The 23,339-nt window shown below is 39.6% G+C and overlaps 1 protein-coding gene across 1 annotated transcript in view; it reads left to right on the forward strand.

The window, feature by feature from the left end:
- The window catches only part of ATP10B (ATPase phospholipid transporting 10B (putative)), a 242,972-nt gene that overhangs the window by 39,304 nt on the left and 180,329 nt on the right, over window positions 1-23,339 (forward strand). The window contains 1 exon segment of the mRNA XM_037799283.1: window positions 7,184-7,251. The gene's annotated coding sequence lies outside the window, so the exon portion shown is untranslated.

Raw genomic sequence — 23,339 nt, forward strand, 5'->3', positions numbered from 1 at the left:
GTATAGCATATTAAAAGATAAAGTCTGTTTATCCCTCACAGTCCAAAGGTGGGAGGCCATTGAGGAGAGGTTAGGCAGCTCCACGGGGTAATTCCAAGTCACAGGCTGGCCAGTTGGCTCTGCCATCCTCAACCTATGGCTTCTATCTCTGAGTCCAGGATGGCTGCTGGACTGTTTTCCAGCCAACAGGGAAAAGTAGGGGAAGAGTCCTGGAAAGTAGATTTCCTTTAAGGAAATGACACAGAATTTGCAAATAACATTTCCACCCATATTCCAGTGGCCCTAACTTAATCACATGGCACATAACAACAAGGTAACAGTGCACTGAAGTATGTAGTTGAACAGCCATGTGCCCATCAAACACTCAGGGCAAAGGAGGAAGGGGCAGTTATTTCTAAAAGGAAAAGGGGCTATTGATACTGGGAAACAAAACAGCAGTCTCTACCACATTTTGCATATGTTACTCATGTCGTGGTTGAGGCATTGTGGGAAATTCACCTGTGACTAAGACAATCGCCTTCCATCCCAAAGCAGTGGACACACACACAGAAATAACTCTCACATAAGGAGAAGTGTGACAAAGGGTAAATGTAAACCCAGGGTTATGAAGATGTAAGGAAGTGAAAGATTATTTCCATCTGAGTAGAATTTAGAAACAATTCCTGGAGAAAGTAAGATTTGAAATGGGCCCTTAAGATTGGATAGGACTAATGCAAACCAGAAGTTGGAGTAAGAAAAAGGGCTGGGAAGGAGAGAAGGGCCTTGGGTCAGTGTGGAGAGAAGAACTTGCATCCAAGCCAGTTACTTTCATGGCTTTGGTCCTTCAAGAACCATCAGAAGAAATGACCACACAGCCAATACTGTTGGTTGACTCAAATCCATTCACTCCTATTACCTTAGAGATTAGAATCCTTTTAGTTGAGCATATTGTCCTCCTTAACCTTCTAAAGAGCTATATGTGATCATTTGTGACCAAGTTTTAGCCAATGAAATGTAAGTGGAAGTATTGTATATAACACCTAAGAAGTATTTGTAAAGAAGCACCATTCCTTAGCATGCCCTCCATCCTTTTGCCTGGAATACAGATGTGATGGCTGGAGCTTTGGCAGCCATTTTGGATCAGAAAAAATGAGAGTCCACCCTGGATATGGCAAACAGAGAGCTGGAATCAGCCAAGGTCTCTGATAACTCTGCAGAACTACCCTACAAAAGCCCTAGACTACCTATATCCAGACTTCTTTAAAACAAAAGAATATGACTTTAAGTATTTAAGCCACTATTATTTGGAGTTTTCTGCCTCACACAGTCGCATGCAGTCCTAACTAGCACAGGCAGATTTCTAGCTCTAGCTGGTTCTATAGTAAACTTAACAGTGGTTGGAGGCAAAGCCAAAAGTCAGTGTATTAGTTTCCTATTGCTACGATAACAAATTACCAAAAATTTAGTGGCATAAAGCAACACAACCTTATAATCTTACAGTTTTGTAAATCAGAAGTCCATTATGGGTCTCGCCAGGCTAAAATCAAGGTGTCAGCATAGCCGTGTTCCTTCCTGGAGACTCTAGGAGAATAAGATTTTAGGTGTTTAAGCCACTGTTATTTAGGGCTTTTTGCCCCATTTCCTTGCCCATTCAGGTGGTTGGCTGAATTTAGTTCTTTGTGGCTATCAGCGGAGATCTGTTCCCAGCTTCTTGATCTGCCTGTATTCCTTGGCTCATGCCCCTCATTCTCCATCTTCAAATCAGCAATAGTGGATCAAGTCCCTCCCATTCTTTGAATCTCTCCTACCTCTTCTTCAATTGTCACATCTCTCTGATCAACCCTTCTGCTTTTCACTTCTACTTTCACAGATCCTTGTGACTACATTGGTCCATCCATATGATCCAGGATAATCTCCCTTAAAGTCTGTAACCTTAATTACATCTGCAAAGTTCCTTTTGCCATGCAATATAATATATTCACCAGTTCCAGGGATTAGGGCATGAGCATCTTTGGTGGACCATTATTCTACCTACCTCTGCCGGAGAACATGAGGTTCCTCAGCACCCTCATTCCCCAGTTAACCTTAGATTTTGTCAGCTGTCCTTCACATTTACAGGTGCAATGACCCAGGGGGGAAACTATAGTCAGGAATCCTGCCCTCCTCTAATTCTCAGGAATAATGAGTGCCTTTTACTGGTCCCCTGGATATACTGGAGGTGATGGATCCACTCCAAAAGGGATAGTCTAGTGGATGTCTGATGAATGTTGGGAGTTTCTCTGATAGGTATGGGGTAGGGATCACGGTTAGGACTGGAGCCTCTCTATAATTTCCTCAAAGTCAGAACCTAAAAGCCTGGACAGCTTGGGAAAATTACTCAGGTCTGTTGAGTGGTTTGCAAAGAGCAAGCTCCCTATAAAGTCTTTCAGGTTAGTTTTGAGAATAGGATTGGAAAATGCTGTATCTTATCAAAAGCAGTCATTTTGGAGAAAAGAGAAAGGAAATGAAGGAAAAAAATGTCTCTCAAAGGAGATGAGGTACCAAGCAAATTATCTAGTTGAAGCTGGGAAAGGTTACCTGATGGGTAGCACTCCCTTTGCTGGCTGACTCTCTTGATCCTTGCACTGAAATATAAGCTACAAGAGGGCAAGGAATTTGTCCTGTTTTCTTTAGCCCCAACTCTCAGAGTATTGTTTAGCACAGACTATTCAAATATATATTTCCATGAACAAATGGATGAATTGTTGATTGATTGATTGATAGGCACCCAAGTCTTTCTTTAGTCTTTTTCCCACTGGGCAGTATGGACTACTAGTTAAAAAGCTTATGCTCTGAAGTCAGACATGGATGCAAGTCTCACCTCTGCCATTTTTTCTTCCATTTTGTTCCCTGGGAACTTACCTATGTCTCTTTCCTATCTGTAACATGTAGCCAGTAATGACCTACTTGACTTTGTAAGGTTTCATTGAGATGGTAGATGGAAAATGCTTAACACAGTTTACAGCAGTCAATGAGCATTGGCTGTTAATGTTAGTAGAAACCCTCTGTTCCTGCTAGCATGGTCTCCTTATGATCCTCAAACTTATTTTCCAGACTTCATGCCTCTTCTTGTGCTGGTTAGTCTGTCACTCCAGCATTTGCACACATGCATACATAAACAAAATATCATAAGAGTCAAAACTATCCTCTATGAATGCTATCCTCTATGAAGCCAACTACTGTGGCCCTAGTCAGGACTCATCTCTCTTACGTCAGGATTCTTGGGTGTTGATTAAGTCACATTTGCATTTAAGCCTAGCACAGTGTCTGGCATATAACATAGAAACCGAATACATTTTGGATGGATGGATAGATGGATGGATGGATGGATGGATGGATGGATGGACGGACAGATGAAAAATTAACTTAACCTATGATCTCTTGCAGCTCCACAGGGACTTAACTGATCTTAAATCGCTCACTGCTCAGTCTAGGGCCATGCCCACACTGGGGGTTCAGTTAATATTGTTTGAAGGGGATTAAGAACAAGAAATATCAGAAAAAGAAAATCAAGACCAGTCCCCACCTGGATTCACTCTCCTTTCAGAGCCTTCTGTTGAAAGCAGTCATTGGGTAGAGAAGCAGGGAGTTGACAGCCACTCTCTGGACTCTCTCCCAGGGCCTTTTTAGAACAGGAAAGTTAATTATGGAACCAGATTAACAGTTTCTTTTTTGATACAGTCAAAGTAAAACCAGCAGAATGCAATTTAGCTCTTCCCCACTTTCCAAATAGCAGCAAATTTTCATACAAAACAAAGAGACACTTGAATTGCAAATTACTCAGAGAATCAGCTAGCAACCCCAATGGAAGAATATTTCTGTTACTTTCAAAACACGGCTGTCGTCTTTTCAGGTTTAACCATGTAGTGGGACTGTCGCAAAGGCCTGAACCACTTTCTGTTTCAACTCTTGGCCAAGAGAGGAGAAGGAGGACTCATTGAGATTTGCTGGAGGGCTCCAGTGTAGCCTTTTTGCTCAGAACATTTTCCTCTTTTCCAGACCCTCTGGGACTCTCAGATCACCAGCCTCCACTCATGGTCCCTGACTTTCCACCAAACCGCTCTCTAAGTTGGGTTAGGAATGGCCCCAAGTAGGTAATGGGAAAGTTAGAGCAGGGATTGACAATGCGTGTGCTCACATGACCAGGCAGGCAACAGGAAGGAGTAAAGGTGGACAGATGGGGCACACTAAACCAATACCAGGGTCAATAACTGGGGGTAGGGAGTGTTCTAGTTTACCAATGCTGCCAGAATGCAAAATACCAGAGATGAATTGGCTTTTATAAAGGGGGTTTATTTGGTTACAAAGTTACAGTCTTAAGGCCATAAGGTGTCCAAGGTAAGTTATCAACAATCGGGTACCTTCACTGGAGATGGCTGATGGCATCTGAAAACCTATGTTAACTGGGAAGGCACATGGCTGGCATCTGCTCCAGAGTTCTGGTTTCAAAATGGCTTTCTCCCAGGACATCACTCTCTAGGCTGCAGCTTCTCTCCAAAATGTCACTCTCAGTTGCTCTGAGTCCCTCTGTCTGTGAATTCCTTTACAGTGATCCAATTAACCCTCACCCTGAATGTACGGGATAACACCTCCATGGAAGTTATCCAATCAAATGTTTCACTTACAGTTGATTGAGTCACATCTCCATGGGAAACATTCAATCAAAGAGTTCCAATCTAATCAACACCAATAACACCTGCCCACACAGGAGTGCATCAAAGAACATGGTGTTTTGGGGAATATCATATATTCAAACCGGCACAGGGGGTATGGGAGGATTTGGGTTTTCTTTTTTATTTTTATTTCATTCTTTGTAAAGTGAGAATTATGATACTTGCCCTATCTTCCTGTATTAGTGAGAATTTGAGGTTGGAAGAGACAGAGACACAAACTCAAACTGGGCAAAGCCAAAAAGAAGAGGTATTGGTTTACACAACTGTGAATTCACACATTTCAATCATAGCTGGATCCAGGGGCTCAAATAATATCAGGACTTGGTATCACTCACTCAAACTGCAGTATTAATCTGTCTTCTAGCTCAATAAATGGTGCCAGGAGAACTAGATTTCCATATCCAAAAGAATGAAAGAGGACCCCTATCTCACACCTTATACAAAACTTAACTCAAAATGGATCAAAGACCTAAATATAAGAGCCAGGGCCATAAAACTCCTAGAAGAAAATATAAGGAAGCATCTTCAAGATCTTGTGGTAGGCAATGGTTTCTTATACTTTATAACCAAAGCACAAGCAACAGAAGAAAAACTAGATAAATGGGACCTCCTCAAAATTGAATACTTCGGTGCTTCAAAGAACTTTACCAAAAGGGTGAAAAGGCAGTTGACTCAATGGCAGAAAATATTTGTAAACCACATAACTGATAAGGATTTGATATTGAGAATATATAAAGAAACCCTAAAACTCAACAATAAAAAGCAAACAACCCAATTAAAAAATGTGTAAAATGCATGATTAGATACTTTTCCAAAGAGGAAATACAGAATGCTAAAAAGCACATGAAAAGATACTCAGCTTCACTAGTTATTAGGGAAATGCAAATCAAAACCACAGTGAGATATCTCACACCTACTAGAATGGCTGCTATTAAACAAACAGGAAACTACAAGTGTTGGAGGGAGAGGATGTGGAGAAATTGGAACACCTATTCACTGCTAATTGGAATGTAAAAGGGTACAGCTGCTATGGAGGATGGTTTAGCATTTTCTCAGGAAGCTATGTATTAAGTTGCCTTACAACCCAGCAGTCCCACTGCTCGGGATATACCCAGAAGATCTGAAAGCAGAGAAGCATACAGATATTTGCACACTGATGTTCCTAGCAGTATTATTCACAATTGCAAAAGATGGAAACAACCCAAATGTCCATCAACAGTTGAATGGATAAACAAAACATGGTGTATACATACAATAGAATATTATTCAGCTGTTGAGAAAGAATGAAGCCCTGAAGCACAAGACAAGGATGAACCTTGTGTCAGACACAGAAGAACAAACATTGTATGATCACACTGACATGAACAAATTATAATATGTAAACTCAAAGACATATAATGTAGAACATAGGTTACCAGGATACAAAATGGGGAGGTTTTCTTAATTTGTGCAGAATGTTTAACTAGTCTTTAAGCATTTGTAAATGGACAGAGGTAGCATGTTACCGTGAGAATAATTAACAGTGTAATTGTAGTGGAAAGGGGAAGTTTAGAGTCATGTATTGTTATCAGAAGGAAAGTAGAGGTTGAATCATGGGAATGTATAACAGTAAATCTTGTGGTGGACAACATCCATGATTAATTGTACAAATACAATAAAACATTCTTTGATGAACTAGAACAAGTGTATGGCACTATTACAAGGAGTTAATAATAGAGGGTTATATGGGAAAAAATGTACCTATTGCAAACTATGGACTGTAGTTAACAGTGATATATTAATACTCTTTCATCAACAGTAACAAATGTACCACCCCAATACTATGGGTCAATTATAGGGGGGATAAGGAGTATGGGAGGATTAGGGTTTTCTTTTTTATTTTTATTTTTTTCTGGAGTGATGAATATGTTTTAAAAAATCATGGGGTTGTATGCACAACTATGTGATGATACTGTGAGCCAGTGATTGTTTACTTCAGATGGTTTGTATGGTCTGTGAATATATCTCAATAAAACTGCATTAAAAAAAAAAAAAAAAACTACTGTATTGCTGCCCCATGTTGGCTGCCAGCAGCTCCAGGCATGCATCCTCACCATTCCAAGTGCAGTAGAGCAAGATCTTCTCTTTCTCTACATTTTAACACAAATTTCCAGACCAACTTTTGTTAGCCTGCACGGGGTCCCCTGCTCTTCCTGAACAAGTCAATGTGAAAAAGGAGATGGAATACACTGAGTGGCTTTGACCAGTACTCATTTCAGAGAGCAGTTATGCATTTAGCAAGGGGTCTATGGGAAAGTGATTTGCTTTCTGGAGGTTGGCCAATAAAGTAGGAGACCTAATTCACCAGTCTTAAAACCCTTCCAAATAAAAATATCCAACCTGATCTGTGGAGTTTGTTTAACTCTAGATCCATTGGGCTAGAGAGAAATGATGCCTCATGCCAAATTGAGCTTGTACATTTTGTATTTATTTTCTCTTCCTGTGTCTTGCAGACTTATTTTGACAACGGGATCAGGACTGACTGGTGACACTTGTCTCAATGAAACCAACGGGGTGAATAGTGAGTAGTTTTTCCTAGTGTTCATTGTTTATAGGGTATAAAATCCTCTCTGGTGCCAAGATGAGCTCTATGAAACTACCATCCTTTCATCCGACCCATTTAAGCAAATATCAACTGGCCTTATATTAAATCAGATGCCAAGTCTACATCTTAAGTTTTCTCCATTCTATATTCCCCGGAACAACAAGATCATGTCACTTAAGATGTTCTATTGGCTGCAAGTAAGAGAAAACACAGATATAAGGTGGCTTAAATAATAAGAAAAAAGTGATTAGCTCTCTAACAAGAAATCCTGAGGTAGAACAGGTACATGGTTGATTAATGGAGTCATTCAATAATGTCATCAAGACCCGGTTTCTGACATCATCAGCAGGTTGTATTTTCCCATATTTTTATCAGCAAGGAAAGCCTTTCTAGAAAGCCCCCAGCAGACCATCACCCAGCAGACTTCCACCAACATTGGCCAGAACTGGATGCAGCCCATAGCCTCACCTAAATCAATCCTCGCAAAGCAGATGGGACCTACATCCCTTGAAGCACATAGTCACATAGAGAAAAGTGGTTATCTGAAAAAACAATAAAATCTTGTTAGATAGGAGAAAGCAAGGATGAATTATTATTCGCAAGTCCATCAGTAATATCTGTGATAAGGCAATACTATTTAAATCTCAGCAGTGCTTCCTCTAAGAGGAAAGCTTGTATAGGTACCCAGATTCCAAGATGCCATGTACTCCATCACTGCAGAAAAAGCAGGTACCCAGCCTTTGCTAACCTCTCCCCACCCTGCTCCAAGTCATGGTAAAATTAAAGAAATACTTAGAAATACTTTTGACTCGATACCAAACCCAAGGCATTATCATTACACCGTATGCAGACTATTTCTCCAACTTCATAATTATAAACTCCCCCTCAAAGAGTAAACATAGCTGCCAAATTGGGAAAAAAAAAACAAAACTACAAAGCAGTATTAAGTATGCATTGCTAATTTGACCTTCTGATTTGTCTGTGATCTTCACACAGACATGCACAACTCCATGGATACTTACGTGCTTAATAAAAACCTCCACCTGTGTGAATAGATAGCATCAGGAAAGGTAAAGTTAAAAGTCATTTTTTTCTAGCTAAAGAAATCCAGTTGATGCATGGAAATTACTATTAGGAGTTGATTCTATTAAAATGACTCTCAAATTCATTATTCCATGAATTGACAACCACCATTCAAGTATAAGTAATTGCTTTATGCAGCCAAATGACAATAACATTTCCTCAAGATGCCTCCATTTGTTTTTTAAAATTGTTATATATATATATATATATATATATATATATATATATATATATATATAACATTATATAACATTAAATTTGCCATTTGGACCATTTTTAAGTGTAAAATTTAGTAGCATTAATTACATTCATGATGTTGTACAACCATCACCACTATCTATTTCCCAAATTTTTCATCACTCTAAACAAAAACTCTCTACCCATTAATCAATAATTTCCCATTCTCCGTTTCCCCCAGCTCCTGGTAACCTCTAATATACTTTCAATCTCTATGAATTTGACTAGTTTAGATATTTCATATAAGTAGAATCAAACAATATCTGTCCTTTTGTGCCTGGTTTATTTCACTTGGCATAATGTTGTCAAGGTTCATGCATGCAGTAGCATCTATCAGAACTTCACTATTTTTTAAAGCTGAATAGTATTTCACAGTACATATAAACTATGTACTGTTTATCCACTCATCTGTTGATGGACACTTGGTTGTTTCCACCTTTTGTCTACTGTCAATAATGTTGCCATGAACATTCATTTAATACAATTATCTGTTTGAGTCCAAGCTTTCAATTCTTTTGGATATATACCTATGAGTGGAATTGCTCAGTTGTATGATAGCTCTATGTTTAACTTTTTGAGGAAGTACCAAATTGTTTTTCCACAACAGCTGCAGTTTTATACATCGCCCCCACAACAATGTATAAGGGTTCCAATTCCTCAAACACTTGTTATTTTTCTCTTTTTCTTTTTTATTATTATAGCCATCCTAGTAGGTGTGAAGTGGTATCTCACTGTGGTTTGATTTACATTTCCCTAATGACTGATGATGTTGAGCATCTTTTCATGTGCTCATGTGCTTGTGGGTCATTTGTGTATTTTCTTTGGAGAAATATCTATTCAAGTCCTTTGCCCATTTTTTAATTGGGTTATCTTTTTGTTGTTGAGTGGTAAGAGTTTTTAATATTCTGGATACTAAACCCTTATCAGAAATATGATTTGTGAACATTTTCTCCCATTCTTTGGATCATATTTTTACTCAATTAATAGGAACCCCAATACAAAATTTTATTAATTTTAGTGAATTCCAATTTATTTATTTTTCTTTTGTTACTTATGCTTTTGGTGTCATGCTCAAAAAATTATTGCCAAATCCAAGGTCATGAAGATTTGCCCTTATGTTATCTACTAAAAGTTTTATAGTTTTAGATCTTATAGTTGTGTCTTTAATCTATTTTGAGTTAATTTTTGTATATGGTTTAAGGGAAACACCCAATTTCATTCCTATGCATGTGGAAATCCAGTTTTCCCAACACTATTTGTTGAAGGGACTCTTCTTTCCTCACTGAAGACTGAGTAGTCTTGGCACCTTTGTCAAAAATCAGTTGGGGGCTTATTTCTGGACTCTTAATTTTCTTCCATTCATCTCTTTGTCTATCCTTATGCCAGTACCACACTGTTTTGATTACTATAGCTTTGTAGTACATTTTAAAATCAGGATGTGTGAGTACTCCAACTTTGTCCTTCCTTTTCAAGATTGTTTTGGCTATTCAGGTTCCCTTGAAATTCCATATGAATTTTAGATGGGTTTTTCCATTTCTTCAAATATCACAATTGGGATTTTGACAGGGATTTCATTGAAAATGTATATTCCTTTGGGTAGCATCATCTTCTTAAAAATAGTGTCTTCCAATCCATAAACACAGATGTCTTCCCATTTATTTATGTCTTCTTTAATTTCTTTCAGCCAATGATTTGTACTTTTCAGCATACAAATCTTGCACCTCCTTAGTTAAATATATTCCTGAGTATTTTATTCCTTTTGATGCTATTATAAATGGAAGCATTTTCTTAATTTCCTTTTTGGAAATTTCCTTTTTGTTTATTGTTGGGATACAGAAATTAAATGAATTTTATATGTTGAATTTGTTTCCTCTAACTTGGCTGAAATCATTTGTTAGCTCTACAAGTTTGTGAGGAATTCTTGACGGTTTTCTACATATAATATCATGTCATCTGTAAATAGAGATAGTTTTATTTCTTCCTTTTCAATTTGGATGACTTTTTCTTGCCTAATTGCTCTGGATAAAACTGCCAGTACTATGCTGTATAGAAGTGGAGAAAGTGGGCATACTTGTCTTCTTCTGATCTTAGGGGAAAAGTTTTCAGACTTTCGCCATTGAGAATGATGTTAACTGTGAGTTTTTCATATATACCCTTTGTCATGTTGAAGAATTTCCCTTCTATTCCTAGGTGATTGACTATTTTTATTATAAAAGGATGTTGGATTTTGTCAAATGCTTTTTCTGCATTGACTGAGATGATCACGTGAATTTTTTCCTTGATTTTATTAATTTGACATAATATTTTGATTGATTTTTATATGTTGAGCCATCCTTGCATTATTGTAATAAATCCTACTGGGTCATGGTGCATAATCATTTTAATAAGCTGCTGAATTCAGTTTGCTAGTATTTTGTTGAGGATTTTTGGGTATGTATTCATAAGGAATACCAGTCTTTCATTTTGTTTTCTTGCAGTATCTTTGCTTGGCTTCACTATCAGGGTAGTGCTAGGCTCATAGAATGGGTTAAGACATTGTTCTCTCCTCTTTATTTTTTTGGAAGCATCAAAAAGGATTGGTGTTACTTCTTTAATTTTTTTAGTAGAATTCACCAGCACTGGAACCTTGACACTGTTCTTGGACATCTCAGAGCAAGGGCCTCTCAGTAGGCTCTAAATTTGCCTTTGAGGCCTTGGGGTCCTACAGAAGGGAGAAGGAAATGGTAGGAGGAAGAAAATGGGACAAAGAGCCAAAAGTGAACTTGCTTATGCCACATTTTTGTCCTGAGCTATCACAGAAAAACAAAGGAATTACTGTTATTACAGGCAATCATTTTATTTATTTTTGTGCATGCAAAAGGCACTATCTGTGTGCGCTTTGTCTAGACAGTAAGCTCCCTGCAGGTAGGAGCCAGGTCTGGTTTTGTTGTTGTCCATCAGTGTATAATGAGTGCCTGACATATTTATGTTACTGTGTAAATATAATTTGGGCATGAAAGAGTGAATGAATTATATAGAAAATCTTTTATGAAAGAAAAGAATTTGGAAGGAAGTTTCTAAAGAATGAACCTCTTGGGGAGTCTATTCTCTTCCCAATCTTCCCACCTCACTCCTGGTAATTCTTTTGCCTATTATATTCTCCATCCCACAACAATGGAAGTATGGGGACATAAAATTGCAGTTGTTACCCCACTATCTTGGAGCAAAATATGATTCCACCTCAGGAAGTACTGCATAAGGAACAGGTTGTAAATGGGTCATTCCTGACACAAAAGAGTTTTTCTCTAATGTAATTCACTCAACCTATGACATTGACCTCAACCTATTTTTATGATCAGCATTTGATTTATTTATTTTTACCTTCCACTTCCCTTTCTAAACAAGGTGAGGTTCTGTGACATTATGAAAATAGAAGTAGGATGTACTTAGAGATGTGCCTTTATATTAAATTCTATCCCTTGCAAAATGGATGGATTCTATAATGTTGTACCAGTTTGATTTGCTCCAAAACATGCCAGAAAGATGAGATATTTTTTCTCTTTCCATAAATGGTATTTATTTGCCTTTTCGATTTCCAAAGATGTTTTCTGTCATATCATTTGGAGTTTTAGCTAGGTTTCTTAAATTCTTGTCATCCATCCCAGAAAAGTGAGAGGAGTTTTCATGCTCCTGAATTCTCCTGATGTCCACCTGCAGTTCTGCACCCAGCAAAAGAGCTAGGTGAACAGAGAGCCTCCCTACATGCATCACAAACTAACAAGGACATAGGCTCTGGCTTTGAGCAGCAATGACCCTAGAGTCTTTCAAACATATCCCAAGATAGAGAGAGAGCTATTTGTCTACTCAATTTGTGGTCTGCAGATCAGCAGTATCAGCATCGCCCTGAAGCTCCTTAGAAATGTAGACTCTCAGGCCCTTCCCAGACCTACTGAATCAGAATACACATTCTTCTCAAGATCCTTAGGCATTTGGTATGCACATTACAGATCTAAATAATAATTATTTGGGATCATCTTTCCCTAAAATAGCTCCCTGCTTTAATCAGCAAAATGCAATTCATAGTGAAGTAGAGAATAACTAACTAAAATGCATTATTCCACTGGCTCACATCATTATTGTGTTGGGCAAAGAAAACCAAAAGATTTGAAGGAAATTCTCTATATTTAAAAACAACTTTTAGAGCATTTCTTTTTTTCAACGCACTTTCTTTCACTTGTTCAAAATGGCAGGCCTAGAATAAGGCCAATTCTTGGTAAAAAGGAAGGATCGGACAGGGCAATCTTTGGTGCTCCCAGCCTCCCCTGGGCATATCTCCTCTGTTCCCTTAAGGTTGCCAGTACTTTCAGGCTCTATCTCACCCTTCCCTAGAGCAAAATCTATTCTTGGGACAACAGATGATGTCAGCCATTAATAATTTTGTATACATTCACAGATTTGTTCTAATTATTTTTAGTTGTATCTCTCACCATGAAAGAAAGACTAGGTATCCAATTAAAGGAATATCACACATGAGAAAAGTGAAGAGGTGTTTGGGGGCTGTTAGCCCTTCAGAGGTCCTGAAATAGATCAGTAGCATTGAAGGTCTTTCTTCCATATAAGTCAGATGATCTAAGGTGGCATCCAACCATCACTCCATCTAACTTTAAAACTGATGTTATTGTTACCACGCCATTTCATTCTTGCCCAGGGAGAAATTGTGTTTGGGGAGTCATCGGGTGTTGGGCATCTACTGTTTTTAAGGCTACAGCGAGAGAAAGATAATTTAAAAAGAAATTAAAACACTGAGCTGGAGCCTGGAAATCTGAGTAGGGGTATGCTGACATTAACTAAGTGACCTTGATCATGACACACCTCTCCAGCTGTACGTCTCAACCTGCCTGTCTGTATAATAATAAGTATTGACTAGATCGGAATTTTCAGGTTTCATTAAAGCAGTTGACAGCTTCCTGGAGTTATGTGTTAAGAATACTGAGGCTACATCTGGGTTCACCAAGAGGAAGTATTTTGTGATTCATCAGTGATGTTTGCAATGGACATGAGATATAATTTTTCATACCAATATTTACTAAAAATTTACATGCCATGCATTAAGCTACTTGATAGGTGTGTTGGTAATCTAATGCTGCATAACAAATTAGTCCAAAACTTGGCAACTTAAGACAATAGTATTTATCTCACAGTTTCTTCCTTAAGAGTCCAACATCAGCTTATTGAACTCTTCTCTCAAGGTCTCACACAAGACCACAATCAAGGTATTGTCTGAGGCTTCAGTTTCATGTGAAAGCTTGACTGGGGAACTATGCATTTCCAAGCTCATGAATATGGTTATTGGCAGCATTGACTTCCTCAAGGGCAATAGCACCAAGGACCTTAGTGCTTCTCAGGCCATTGCTCAGAGGCAGCCCTCAGTTCCTTGCCAGGTGGTCTTCTCTGTTAGTAGAGAATGTCAACAAGAGGGAAGTCAGTCTCTTATAAGCTAATTATAAAAGTGACATCCCATCAGTTTCTATTTATTGGAAGTAAGTCACTATAACCACTCAAGGTGGGAATCACTGGAATCCGTTTTATAACTTACCTATCACACATGCATTATCCTATTTATCTCCACCACAACCTCCTGAAATATACACTATTATTATTCCGGTTACAAAGGTGAAGATTTGAGCATAGAGAGACAAAGTCACTTCCAGGATTTAGACCCAGTTAAAGTAATCATCTAACTTTAAAACTGATTTTATTGTTACCATGCCATTTGCAATCTCTAGAATTATTCTATAGAGTGGGCTCCAAAATGTTTTGACAACATTCGTTATTAGCAAAAGTTTTTCAGCATACACCCTTACTGTGTGCATATTTATTTATAAAGTGCATGTCAATAAAGCTTACTTTTTCAGATAAGAGTTATTATGAATAGAAATACTTTTACCCATACCACAATGAATTGTCTTGCCTACCTTTGGAGTCACACCAACTTTGGAGCTACTGAACTGACAGTAGTGTGACTCTCTAGTAGACAAGCAAGTGTGCTGATTGGAGATACAGCTGGAAATTTCTACTGCGCAGTCAATTAAAACAGAGGGGAGAAAATCAGTTGCCAGACTCCATCTCAACCCATTCTGAATGTCAGGTGAAATATTGAACGAGTGGGTGTTTGGACAACTCTTTGCTCTCACTTTGTGTCATCACATGGCTTAAGGAAGGTCATTGTTGGATTGGAGCACCCTTTCTCCTTGCCTGGAAGCTGTGGGGCTTCACTTTGGAAGAAAATAAAATGCCTTTAAGTTCTACCTCCTGATCTGGGTTGAGGGATGGAGGAAAGTTCTGATACAGTTTCTAAGTGAGGCTTAGAAAGGACTATCTATTATTGCTTTAAAATTGTTCGTGTGTTTATTTTAAATAGATAATTCATGTATGTCGTAAAAATATTTTAATGCATTATGAATATTTAGTGAAAATTAAGCTTTCCACAGATCCTTTCTTTAACTGCTTAGCTCTCCTCTCCCAAAGCAATGACTCTGTGTGTGGGTATCCCTCCAGTGAGTGACTATGGTTTAACAAATATGTCTGAGTGTTCTTTTATTTTTGTAACTGAAATGGTATATGCACTGGGTTTTTTTCACTGATTATTTCTTGGATGTGCTTCTAAATTAGTACATATAGTGCTTTCTCATTCTTCTTTTTGGTTACATAATATTCTGTAGTGTGAATGTACCAAAATTTACGTGACCTATCCCCTATTGATGGATATTTAGGTTGATTCCAATTTTTTGCCTTTATAAACCATGCTGCAATAAATATATCCTTTGGAAAGAACTATTTTGGAAAGCATTTTCCATTCAATGTTGTTGTTTAATAGCACTTTTCTAACTATTTAGGGACCATGTAGTCATTGCTGGGGCCATCTTGCAGGTAGCAGCATTGAATAACAGGAAGATACACCCTCCATCTGCACTCTCCTATAAAATTCTCTGACAGTGCTCCCCCTGCTCCAAAACTTGATGCCTTAGCTAAATAAGCCTTACCATGCTCCTAAGAGAGAAGTACTGTACGATTTTCATGGAAGACTAGAGAAACTAAGCTACCATCTTCCATCTTTGGATTTTCCAATCCAGTCTCGGGAAACACATGGAAGAACTCTGCCGTGGACTAGCTATGAGGCCTTGGGCAGCAGGATTATCCAGGGGAGCTGGGGTGGCCTTGAACAGCAGCAGTGTGCAGTGATGGGAGAGCACCAGCTTCAAGACAGGGTACCTGGACTGCGGGAGTGGTTCCTCAAATCAAGGTGCTTTCACCATAAAACAGGGGAATGGATGCCGGCCAGGCAAAACCCATAGGTGCCCACTCCAGGGGGAGTTCAAGCACAGCCTTCCTCAGGGTTACCACCATCCCTTCTTTAGCTCTGAATCTCCCAGCCTCTCTGGTCCTCTTTCCTCATTGGGACAAGATGGCTTCTAAGGCCTCATCCATCTTGCACTTTCTGCAGCTTGGTGATTTCGCATCACATTTTGGGGGGCAAGGGGCATCTGCCTTTATTTTGTTTCATCCCCATCTCATCAGATCATTCAGAGCTCAACAGATGTGGAAATCCACCCCTTCCTCTTGCCTTCCTGGCCAGCTGCATGTGGGAATTATTAACATTTGCCCAAGTGAATGCCTTCTCAAGACACGTGTTAACTTTGATTTTCAAATCAGTATTCTGCCCAGGATGGCAGATATACACACTGAAATCTTGGCCTCTGTGTTCTGACTGGGCAAGATTTTTCAAGCATATTGCTACAAGCATCCAGACAAAGAGGCTGACTGACTCTTCCCCTTGCACCAAGTGTCACAGGGGGGAAATCTTTGGCAATCCCAATAATAGCAGCAGAATCTACCAGTATATCCCAAGTCTGTTGAGACAATAGAGCACCGTGATTAGGAATGAGGGTGCTGGAGTCAGTCTAACTGGTTTGGAACCCCGGCTCCGTCGCTCAGCAGCTGTTACCCTGGCACATTCCTTGACCTCTCCGAGCATCAGTGACATCATCTACAAAACAGAGCAGGAATTGCACCTACCTCATGGGACTGTTGTAAAGACAAAATGAGATAACCCATGTAAAATAGTTAGCCCAGTGCCCGGTGTAGAGTAAGCACACAGTACAGGCTGGCTATTTTTGTAGTTGCCCCTGAAAGATGATCATTCTCCCCATTTCATAAATGTGTAAACTGAGAATCAAAGAAGAGAAATAACTTGCCCAAGCCCAAAAGTAGCATAACTGGGATTTAAACTCAGGTCTGCCTGCCTCATTAATTCCACAAATATTTATTGGGTATCTCCTATGTTCCGAGCACCGGGATTAGAGCAAAGCACAATTCTGGCTCTCACAGAATTTACTGTCTAATGAGATGCCATGCGGCTTCTTGACATACCTACCACCCACTCCCTTTGTAAAACTACCTCAGGGCACCTAGGTAAAATGCCTCCTGGCTCTTGACAGTAACCATAATAGCTACTTTTTATTGGATGCTATTGGGTGCTCATTTGCTCTTCCCAGCAGCTTCTACTTTTACCATTTTACAAATTAGAAATCTGAGGCCTGCAGAAGGCAGAATGATTTGTGGAGGTCAGGTAGCTAGTAAACAGTGGACCTGAGATTTGAACCCAAGCAGTCTAACTCCAGAGCCAGCATAGTAGTGCATTTATTATATTGTTTTCAAGGAGTCAGAGAGACTTGTGATCAGGGTCAGAGCTAAAACAAGAAGCTGAAAACAAAAACAAAAACTGCAGCCTATGTCTAATCACACACAAGGTGTCCCCTCCTCCCTTTTTTTAAATGTCTTGAGCTTCTGTAGTTTCACTCCAGATCAAAAACAAATACTAGAAGAGACATTTAACCATAGAAACAAAGAAATCAGGCACTACCTAATTAAAATCAGGCAGCAGGATTTAACTAAATCTGCTCTCCTAAGCCCTGCTTAGTTGCATTTTCAAGGATCCCTGCATGAAACAGCAAGCTCAATTAGATCTGCCAGTTGCAGATACTGACATCCTTCAGCCCTTGGAAACGGAGTTTGACTTGGCTGGGTGCAGACAGACATGGCCTGGGAAGATACGGGCAGGGGCAAGCCCCGGAGCCTGGCTGATAAACGTAGACATGGCCTGCTGACTTCTGCAGAGCTGCTGGAGATCACCGAGAGGGCTGTGCTCAAAGAATTAGAACAGACTTCATTTCTGCTCCACACTGATTCAGAAGATTCATCTGAAACTCCACAGGCACCCAGTTGGTCCAGGGATGCTGGCAGTAAGTAAAATGCCAACAGCATGGTTTTCCCCCATTTGCTTGCTTTATTCATGGCTCATAGTTACCAGCCAGTGAGAGCCTGCACAACCCCAAAGCACAGTGAGACTGTTGACTAGGAGTAAAAACAAGGCAGAGATGGAAAGATTTAGGTAAGGGGTGGGGGTGGGGGGAGGCAGAGAAGAGATGCTCCCTGCAGAAAACAAAGAGCCCCTGCCCTTCACAAACAGGAAAAGCCAGACACAGCTGGAGCCTGAGTTTAGGTGTGTGTTACTTACAAAAGGGAACACCCAGCAAAAAATGGAGACTAGATTTGTATTCTTGTTCCCAACCCAGAATTAAGGATATAAAGCATAAGTCCTTCATGGATAAACTCCCCAACTGCCTCCCAAGGCAGAAAATAACCTCAGGAAAACAAAGAATGGCCCCAGGACTGTGCTTGAAGCCGAGCGCAAGTAATAGAGATGCATATTGGTGAAAGACTTCATCCTTTCCCAAAGGCATGCAGATAAAGGGTCTCATTTGAGTCCCATGGCACCAAAGGAAGGGACATAGGATATTTTAAACCCATTTTACAGATGGGGAAACTCTGAAGATCCAGAGAGGTTAAGAGATCTGCCTAAAGTCACACAGCAACTTGATGGAAAAAACAGAACCAGAACTCTGGGTCCTTCTGCTCCTAGCACATGGTTAGACCTTAGCTGCTTCTCTGGGTGAAATAAGATGATGTGTGAAGAGAGCCTAGCCCAGCCAGTACAACCTGGCAAATACTCAGTCCTCATTATGTTGCCAGGACTTCTGATCCCGTCTATAGGGCAGACCTGAAAACCAATGTTATTTACTCTGTGCATCCAGCTCCTGGGGTGCAGTGGTAAAGCTTCTAATCAACCACTGTTGGAGAAAGCATCCTTAATTTGAGCCTTTAGGAAACTCTGCTGCATTTTCCTACCTGTGGAGGAAAACACTAAATCTGCAGTCTGTAGATGAATAAACAGAAGAGAGAAGAAAGCTATATTTGTGATTCACAAAAATTTACAGAAATCCTTACCATGACAAATGATCCAACAACCGTCAGGGCCACCATCTTAGCTTTGGTAAGTAGCTGTCATCGTTGCTAATGGAAGCACCATGCTTTTACCCAGTCAGACTCTGTAATTGCACAAAGGAGCTGAGATGTCTGTGAATTGAGAGCAGGCAGCAGAAAATAGGAATATCTGTCCCACACGTGATCCCTCACAGAAACAAAGGCAAGATGTTTCTAGACTGCTCAAATGTTCTCACCCAGAACTTGTCACTACACTGCTAAATCATAAACTGTGGTGGGGTAATCAAGAGTTAGATAGAATGGGGTGCGAGGCCTAGATCCACCACTTCCTAACAGTGTGATGCTGGGAAAATTAATTAACTGCTCTGAGTCTGTAACTCCTCAACCATATGATGGAGATGCTAATGCACCTAACAAATAGAACATAAAGTATTGAGCTGAACGAATGAGAAATCTCATTATTAGTAGTAATATCATTCCAACAGGGCTGGAAATGACCCCAGAAATCACGTCACCCAGAGGTCCCAAACCTATGTGAACATGAGTGTCATATGTGGAGCTTTCAAAAATGCCTATGGCTAGGACCCAGGCATTCCTGTGCCCGGCTGCCTGCTTTCAGGCTGTCAACATTATAGACCTCCCCGCTCCTTTGGTTTGCAATTACAGAGTCTGTTTAGGATAAAATTACAGTGCTTCCATCAGCAAAGACTACAGCTATTTTTCAGGATCTCTGAGGATAGGGACCTGGCTTCTTTACTTCTCAAAGCCCCTCAGGTGATTCTTAAGCAACCCAATTAGCATCAAACCTTAGAATGATCTTGGGGAGCCCCTGATCTGAGCTCTGGAGAAGCTAAGAAACCTCCAGAAGATCACAGAATCACAGAACTAATTAGCAGTGATAACAATGACATCATTCACCCTCAGTTTTTCTGATTTCCAGTCCAATGACCTTCCCACTAAGTCATTGCAATAAAATTAAGAGAAAAAATGGAAGAGTTTTCTAGTTAATTATTTCAAGTGTGTTCCACGTGGACCTTATCTACTACGTGTTAGCAAAAATTGAGAGCCATCAACAGATTTCTCCCTAAGGATTTACACTGTGGATTTCAGTTCAGAACAGCAAACTCAGGGATATTTAGGAATCTGTTTGAGTGTCAAAGCATCTCTGACTTCCCCCAATAGAAGCCTGACTTTTTAAAACATAGGGCCACAGCCAAGGCATCCCAACTCCATCCCACAGACACCACCTCCATGTGGCTTCCTGAGTGATAGGCAGTGCCCAGGAAAGGAACACATCAGAGGAGCAAACCTGGCACACGAAGCCACCAGGATGGTCTTAAGAAGAGCTACTTCTCTTTGATAGCCAGTCACTTTCCAGGAACAGTGCTGAGCGTTGAGATAACTTACTTCAGCAGTCCTAGAAGGACAGTACTCTTGGTTACCTTTTATTCTTATTTATCATTTATTTTTATTTCTCATCATCTTAAGGATGAGGGCATGTAAGGGTGAGGGAGGGGCATGATTCTGAGATGAGTGTAAAGGCATATAAAAAAGACAGGTAGAAGAATCCTACCTTTACTAAGAAAGTAAAATTTGTTTCTAATGAATGCCATAAATATTAATAATGACTTTTCCTTTAAATAACAGAATATTTGTTGTCCTCAATATTTCTGTACTCTCCACTTTACTCAGCTGTAAAATAGGGATTCATAATGTGTCCAATTTCTAAGATTGTGAAGATTAAATTATTTAATGGACATTAAGCACTTAGCCCAATGAATACATAGCAATTGTTCAATGAAGGTTAGATATTGTTATAATTATATTAAAGTGTGGGTTTGACTTTTATAAGCAGTAAGATTTACTCACAATCTAAATGTGAAAAACATACTGAATGATTCAGTTGAGTGCATTTAAGTCTATAATAATGTTGCATTTTATAGTTATGGATGCCATTTAGGACTTTAGGCACTGTATTAGTTTTTTTTTTTATTTCTGTGTAACAAATTACCAGAAACTTACTAACGTAAAATAACATAACACCCATTCATTATTTCATAGTTTCTATAGGTTAAAAGTCCAGACGAGGCATGATTGGGTCCTCTACTCAGGGTCATACAAGGCTGAAATCAAGGTGTCAGCTGGGCTGTGTTCCTCTCTGAAGGCTCTGGGGAAGAATCCACTTCCAAGCTTATTCAGGTTGTTAGCAGAATTCAGCTCCTTGCTGTTATAGCAATGATGGTCCCATTTCCTCGCTAGTTGTCAGCGCTGGAGACTATTCTCAGCTAGAGGCCAGCTACATTTCTTGCCAGGTGACCCCCTTCATCAATCCATATTCAAAGCCAGCAATGGAAATCTCTCTCCATCAAATCCCTCTCCTGAGATGCTTCAAATCTCTTTTACCAGGAAGAGCCCAGTCCCTTCTAAGGCTCACCTTATTTGTCAGGCTTACCCTGGATCATCTCCCTAAAGGGCAACTGATTTGGGATGTTTTTTGCATCTGCAAAATTCTTTCTTAACAGCACCTAGAAGCGTGTTTGATTGAATAATGGGGAGAAACTGTGTGTCCACCACGGACTGGGAACTTGGGTGCCATCCTAGACTTCTTCCTACCATAGATACGTTTTCTCATCAACTCTGGCTTTGGTCAAAACAAGATGAGACAGTAAAACAATAAGAATGACTTCTTTATGCGTGGCTTATAAAGGAATTCTTTAAACATTATTCTCATTGTTTTATAATCATACCTCAAATATGAGCACCCAAGGTCCTTGACTAGCACTTAGCAATACAGAGAATTAGAGATATTAATGATACTGTATTATTAGGCTCTATAGGGAGAATCTCAAATACTCCTCAATATTTGCTGTAAGTCACTTAACATTTCTATGCCTATTTTATGACCTGCAAAAGGGAGAGGGAAACATTTGCCTCATATGGCGAATAGGAGAGTTTAAGGATGTGTTTTCATTAATTATAATGATGGTGAATATCTGTCATTTCTGGCAAGCTTAACATGGACAGGCACTGCACATCCTTTTAGGGGCTTTGTGATATAATTGAAGATGAGTGGCTTCAGAACTGAAGGCAGAGCCTTGATTCAAATCCCAGTTCCATCTCCTTGGGCAAATCTCTTAACCGCTGAAATCCTCAGTAACTTTCAGGAGCAGTGACATGATAGGTAATGGATCACAGCATAATTTTGGACCAAGTGTGTGGTGTCCACACAATATAAGGTGAGTATGCAATACAGACCCTACAGAAAGATCCATTCCCTCTAAATCTGTAGTCATTCAAGTACCACCTTTGTGATTTTTGCCATATCTATGTATCATCTATTCTATGGTTTACTTAGTATTCTTTAAATCAACTTCTTTTTTCTTGCCCATGAAATCTTGGTGTTGATGTATTCTTTTCATTTTTCTCTAAGACCACATTGAAATAAACGTACAACTATTAGAATAAAATATCCTGACCAAAATTACCACATGTATCACCAGAAATAAAAACCACACACTGGGAAATGCTGCAGTAAGAATGTGGAAAGACCCCCTTTAAGTGAAAGAGAGTGCTTTTTAAGGTCCATGAGGAAATAAATTGAGAGCTACCCAGATTTTAATGGCTCAGTTCTGCTTTTTGAGGAAGTACCTTGTACTTGAATTCATCTGATTTTTAAGTTAAGCCTAGGGAATAGGAAAAAAAAAAAAAGGTATTCTGTTCAAAGAAAATGAAAATCTGCTAGGCCCAGAACTCACACTCAGGTCTTTTTTAATTCCAAGGTCCAAAAAAAAAACTGGAGCAAGGAGGAGAAGAAAGGTGAGAAGGCAGGGTCAGGGGAAAAGAGCAGAGAAGGGAAGATAGGAATGCAGAGTAAGGGTGACTGGCAAATTGGCATCCATAGAGGAGAGAGAAGGAGAGGGAGAAGAGAAGCAAAGAGAATACATTAGGAAAGAAGAGAGAGGAAAAGGGTTTTGGTAAATTCTTAAGTGATTATAAAGCATCTTATCATCACATACTTGGGCTACTATGCACTTTAAAGTGCAAGTACTTCCTCTTGCTTCTCTTTGCATGCTATTTTGGTGATTGACAACTCTTCAGCTGCTCTGTTCTTTTAAGCCTTTAGAACTCCTCTCAGAACCTAGGTGACGGGGCTGCCCACAAGGACAAAATTTTGAAATGCACAACATGCCCAGTAATCAGGGCAGTATGACTCCAGGATCTGAAAGTCAAGCTGGGATCCTAAACTCTGAGTCTCTGTCCCTGGCCTAAAACCTGGAAACACTCATTGGTTCCAGTGTTTCATTTTGACTTTCTACTCCTTGGTGGATTTCTTACAGCATTCGCTTCTACAGTTAGAATTAAATATTCTGCTTTTGCCACTGCCTGCCACTGTACCACAGCACTGATTGCTGAGTTCCCAG

This window comes from Choloepus didactylus, chromosome 11 (assembly GCF_015220235.1).
Source record: "Choloepus didactylus isolate mChoDid1 chromosome 11, mChoDid1.pri, whole genome shotgun sequence".
Lineage (NCBI taxonomy): Eukaryota > Metazoa > Chordata > Mammalia > Pilosa > Megalonychidae > Choloepus > Choloepus didactylus.